This window comes from Juglans microcarpa x Juglans regia, chromosome 2D (assembly GCF_004785595.1).
Source record: "Juglans microcarpa x Juglans regia isolate MS1-56 chromosome 2D, Jm3101_v1.0, whole genome shotgun sequence".
In the NCBI taxonomy this organism is placed as follows: domain Eukaryota; kingdom Viridiplantae; phylum Streptophyta; class Magnoliopsida; order Fagales; family Juglandaceae; genus Juglans; species Juglans microcarpa x Juglans regia.
In genome coordinates, this window is record NC_054596.1 from 36,147,408 (window position 1) to 36,153,126 (window position 5,719).

Below are 5,719 nucleotides of genomic sequence, written 5' to 3' on the forward strand. Positions count from 1 at the left end.
ATCACGCTGTAGAAATACGCAAAGTAGAATATAGGAGGGTTTTCAAACTTGGATCGTCACATCAATAGAATGCATAAAGAATACGTAAAAATAATTATATATAAAAAACTCTTTCACCCTCTCACACCAAATTTGGAAAAAAAAGAGTTGGACTTCTTGTTTTCTTTAGTAAGGCCAGTTAATCGACATCATACCATCAATTTTGGCTTTATTTTTCTTGGAAATCCAGCGTATGATTTGGGCTTTGATTACACTTCCCTCCATGGTGTAGAATTTAACGTTTTGGTTGGAAAAAGTTTTTTTATATACAATCATTTTCTCGTATTCTTTACGTACTCCACTGATATAATTGATTAAAACAGTTATTTTATATTAAAAAAAATGACAGCCAATCACATTACACAAAAGAATATGCAAAAATGATTGGGCATAAAATTTTTGAAAAGGAAAAATTATAGGATAAGTTGATAACCATGAATTGAAGATCATCTGTTTTTTTATCTCCATGTCTTTTTTATTCATAATGTAAAATGAACCTTGATTTTGAAATGCAAGTCGTGTTTGGAAAGAAAGAAACAAGAAAGAAAAGATTTAAGAAGACCAAACAAATTGGTAGGCTAATTTGAGGTAGCCTTATCCTCCAAACTCATTTCATTAAAAAGTCTAGAATGACTATAATATACAACAGAAAATGGAAGTATATATAGCTGAATGCACATTGGCTCTTATTCCCGCAAACTAAGTGAATCAACTTCTAGCAATTGTCCGTACAACAGTCCGGCCCATTAGCTCAGCAGTATAAGCAGACGAGTCCAGTTATGTTGGAAGACCCGCATTGACACATGTCCTCAACAATTGGATAAAGCAGAGCTTTCAAACCAAAATAAAGCAGCAGCTGCACCAAGTTCTCGGCAACTTCAATTCAAACCCAGATAAGCTCAGCACTCAAACAACTAACAAAAATAAAATAATATGCCACCGAAGACCAAGGGATCAGCAAATCACTAGTTTAAGTTCAATTTTGAGTATGTATCGATATACCTTGGATAAACTACAATACTGCTCAGCAATATAAATATACACACAAGCTTCGATATACATCAAGGGAAGCACATTCATTAAACACAACATATCTTAACCTCTTCACTCAATCCGGATGGGTATCGCCTTACATGTCCTCATAAAAACCGCCAAAACGGTTCCACTAAACGCCGTCATTGACATTTTTTGTCAAGACAGGCTTGACCCTCCTAGCCACTGACTACATGCCTAGAGCTTACCCGGATGAATCCTTCCTCACAGCCAACTAACTTACCAACCAACTTCCCTCTTCTGTTACCCACTCAAGTTTAGTTACTTCTCGATCGCTCACTCGAATACAACTTTCTCAAAGTCTTTGGTTGTACTCGCTTGCCTCATCTTCATCCATATAATGCACACAAGCTAGATTTTCAACCAAAACAGTACATGTCCATTGGGTATGGCCCACACCACAAAGCTTATTGTTTCCTAGATGTCTCTACAGGTCGGATCTCTGTCTCCACCAATCTCAAACTATAATGAATGTTTATTTCCTTTTGCTCACTTATCTTATTTGCAAGCTGATCCCATAAACATTCATCTTCCTTCTTCCATTCGAATAGTTGAGTCCTCATTGGCTTACCCTGCATTGCCATGTCCTCCCGCTTCGTCACCAATCCCAAAGGCTTCATCCTTCCCAAATTTTCCCGACACCACTCCTGGTCCAGTGCAATATTAGCGCCCCATCCAGACCTAATCTAAAAGGTAGATCTTCAAACCCAAGCCTCTACCCAGTGACTTTGTTGTTCCCGACACTATGGCTGCCTCTACAAACTTCTACACCATTAAACATACTTGTTTTTCGATTGCCTCTAAGTACCCAAAATGGCATCGGGCCATGTGTGAAGAATTTACAGCCCTTGTGCAAAATGGCACCAGGGCCTTAGTTCCTCCTCAGCCCAATTCCAACTTAGTGGGATACAAGTGGATCTTCCACATCAACCCAAAGCTGATGATTCCATTCGACAGTATAAGGCACGTCTTGTTTCCAAGGGCTTCCACTAACAACATCGCGTGAACTATGGTGAGACTTTTAGCCCAGTTGTCAAGCCTGTTACTATTCACATCATATTATCCTTTGTTGTCTCTCAAAATTGGGCCATTAATCAACTGGATGTTAAAAATGTGTTCCTTCATGGTTAATTTAACAAGGATACTTTGATGGTGTAATCTCTGGATTTTACTCGCCCGACATACCACAATCATGTCTGCAAGTTGAAAAAAGCCCTTTATGAAACAGGCCCCATGGGCCCCGTTCTCCATGCTAACTCAAAACTCTCGCAACTTAGTTTTCTTGGATCCAAATATGACACTTCACCAACCCAACCCACTTTATCTTCTCATCTATGTGGATGATATCATCCTCACAGTCCTATATTCTACTCGGTTTGCTTGTCTCATTGATCAATTGCAGGTGGATTTAGCACTCAAAGACCTCGATCATTTTATTTATTCTTGGGTGTTGATGCCATATATGATAGACCTGGCTCCTTCGTTCCCAACAACATTACATTGTTGATCTCCTTGTCTAGACAAATATGCAGCATGCAAAGCTTATTTTCTCTCTGATGAGCTCCTGGGCCTCTCTTACGTACACTAACGATGCATTCTTTGCCCAACAACAAATCAAAGTGCTGTCAGGTCACTCCAATACTTGTTCATCACTTATCCAGACCTCACCTTTGTCGTCGTTAGCAAGGTGTGCCAATTCATGCACCAGCTAACAGCACTGCACCAAAGTGCCATCAAATGCATCTTACATTATTTGCGCCACACTGCTCATCATGGTTTGCTTCTTCTGCGCTCCTCCGCACCAACTCTCAAGGCTTACTCTGACCCAGGCTAAGCCAAGTGCCCTAATGGCTGCCATTCTTCCACCGGTGGATACTGCATCTTCTTTAGCTACAGCCTCATCTTCTTGAAGTCCAGGAAGCAATGCTCTATCTCTTGGTTAGCACAAAGATCGATTACCGAGCAAGTGCTGACGCCATCGACAAGAAATAGGTCCCATTATAGATATATTACTAACCCCAATCTTCTACGCTTGGGCTAAGCATATTAAAATAGATGTCCACTTTGTTTGTGATCTTGTCTCCTCAGGCAACCTTACAGTACGGTTCCTCCACTAAAGACCAGCTTGCGAACACCTTTATGAAACTGTAACCATCCTCCTAGTTTTCAAACATCCAATGAATCTCACTGTTCATAAATTAGGACTTAGACTGTAGGCTCCTATTGACACATGTATTTGGCAATTGGATAACGTGCAGGATTCAGACCAAGATGAGGCAGTCACTGCACTAAGTTTTTGACAATTCAATTCTTTTTTTTATAAGTAAAAATATTATATAGATCAATAGGAGTAACCAAGTACGCTGGATGTATACAAGAAAACACCTAACCCATATTAGAGAGCTCCTAAAGACCCAAAAAGTCCGTGAAAAAAACTACCTAAAATACACCAAACCCAAATTGGAATAAAAACACACCTACCCAACCCCTTGTTTCCTATAAGACTAATACTCCCCCTGAAACTCCGTCTACGAGAATGTCTTCATGATGCTCTTTCTTTAGTCTTCCCTCAACTTGAGCTACAACCCTTACCGTTGTAGTTGAGTATCCAAGAAAGACGCTTTAACTCTCTGCGTTTCTTAAAACTTGATTTGGTTTCAAACAAGTGACTTGCCTCTATCGTAGTGAGTAGTGCTTTAAATTGGTCTTCACATCCTCCATGTGAGAGCCCCACGATATGCTGAATCTCGTTAACCTTAGGCAGAACCCAATCCGATGGTGAACCCGCTATATTATTTATTAGAGAGAGAGAGAGAAACCAGGGGAACAACATGATCCCCAGACATAGTACCCAACTGCACTCCCGACCCTAGACATTCCTCCTCACAAGGCACCAACGACAAACCCACAATTTCCTCCCCGCCATAACCTGTATTCACATCTCGAACCTCCTCAACAGCTAAATGGTTGCTGTCCAATGTTGCTGTCACCATTAAGGGTTCCTCCCCTCCATCGACGAGGACAATGCTTGTATGAGCTCCACCCCTTGACGATCCTTTCTGTGCCACTTTTTCAGACTCCACTGCTCCTTCAAGAATCATAGAACATGTAGGGGAAGCACTACCTTCTGTCACCCCATTTTCATCTTCCAAACTACTCAAGACCCTGGAAGGACCCCCATCAACTACAAAAGTACCAACCCCATTGGCAACTGGTGACTGAGGGTAGTCAAACTGGTCAACTAAGGATGAACCTCCTATGTCCTGAGTAATACTAGTGAGAACAATGATGTCGGCGTCCACCGACCCTATCTATGACGGCATCAAAATACCCTTTGTCGACGCACTTGAGGCCTTCAAACCCATAGAATCTACCCCCCGCCCCCCTTGTCTATTTTCAGCCCACCACTCAAACCCATGATGAGGTTCAACCCCTTATCCACTTTAGTCATGAGATCACTCACATACTCCATAACTCCCGTCAATTGAGCTTTAGCAGCCCAGAAGACCCCTTCGACTTCTCCGAATGTCACCTGACAGCCTTTGTTCCCTCCCTACAAGTGTCTTACCATTTCCTTCCACCAAGGAGCTCTTCTTGGCTAGACTACCCGCATGTGACCTCAACACCAAAGCATACGAGACACCTTTGACCGTGGGAGGCCTTCCCATTGTCTTTCCATCAACAAACTCCCCTCCATTTGCATGCTTCAGAATAGTGACTTTGGACCCAGTAACGCTTAGAATGGACTGCAGAAAACCTTTCCATCCAATGCCATTTGCACCTTCCAAAATCACCAACAAACTTTTCCTCCTTCCATTTGGAAATTCTGAGAGTTACAGAAAGTTGCCCATTGCGTTAATATGATGTTGAATAATGAGAACTCCATTATCCATCATTAGTTCCCTAAAGAATCCTTCATGACAGTTGAGTTCTAAACAATCTTCTATCCTCTTTGTCACCCACGAAACTGACGTCCCGCCTAGACAAATAAACTTAGCCATCCTTTTACTACGTTTAGAGAAGCTATTTCCTCCCTCTTTCTTAAAAACAAAAGTTTTTTATTCCACCTTCAACCACCTCTCACCTTCCATCTGAAACGAATCCATGTTACGCATCGTCATCGTCTAATCCCAAGTCACAAGATCATCTTCCAGGATAATCTCGCTTCGTCGTCACAAGGATATAAAAAGCAGATCAGAAACCAGATCTGTGCCAATTAAAGTGCAGCTCAAAAATCTTGGACGTCGAAGGGAGACCGATGTCGAAGGGGCCCTCAAAGAGTCGTCGGAGCCCGTCGACCTTACTAGGGCCGGTGGTGAGGTGTCACTCACTAGTAGTTGATGTAAATCTTGCGAAAATCCAAGTCGTTGGGCCAAGACCTACGCTGAACGGCCCTCAACGCTATCACCGGGGCCCGTCGACCTTGTTTGGGCCTGTGGTGAGGTATCACTCGCCAGTGGTCAATGTCTCCTCCGAGCAGAACAGAGAGAAACTTGCGGAAAACCGGGTCTCCAATTCAATACATTTGAGCATCCTAAAATTATCTTTACTGAACGCCTCTATTTTTCTTAGAAAATGGGGGTTATGAATAAAATAATGACATCTCTTCATTCCCCAAATTTCCTCA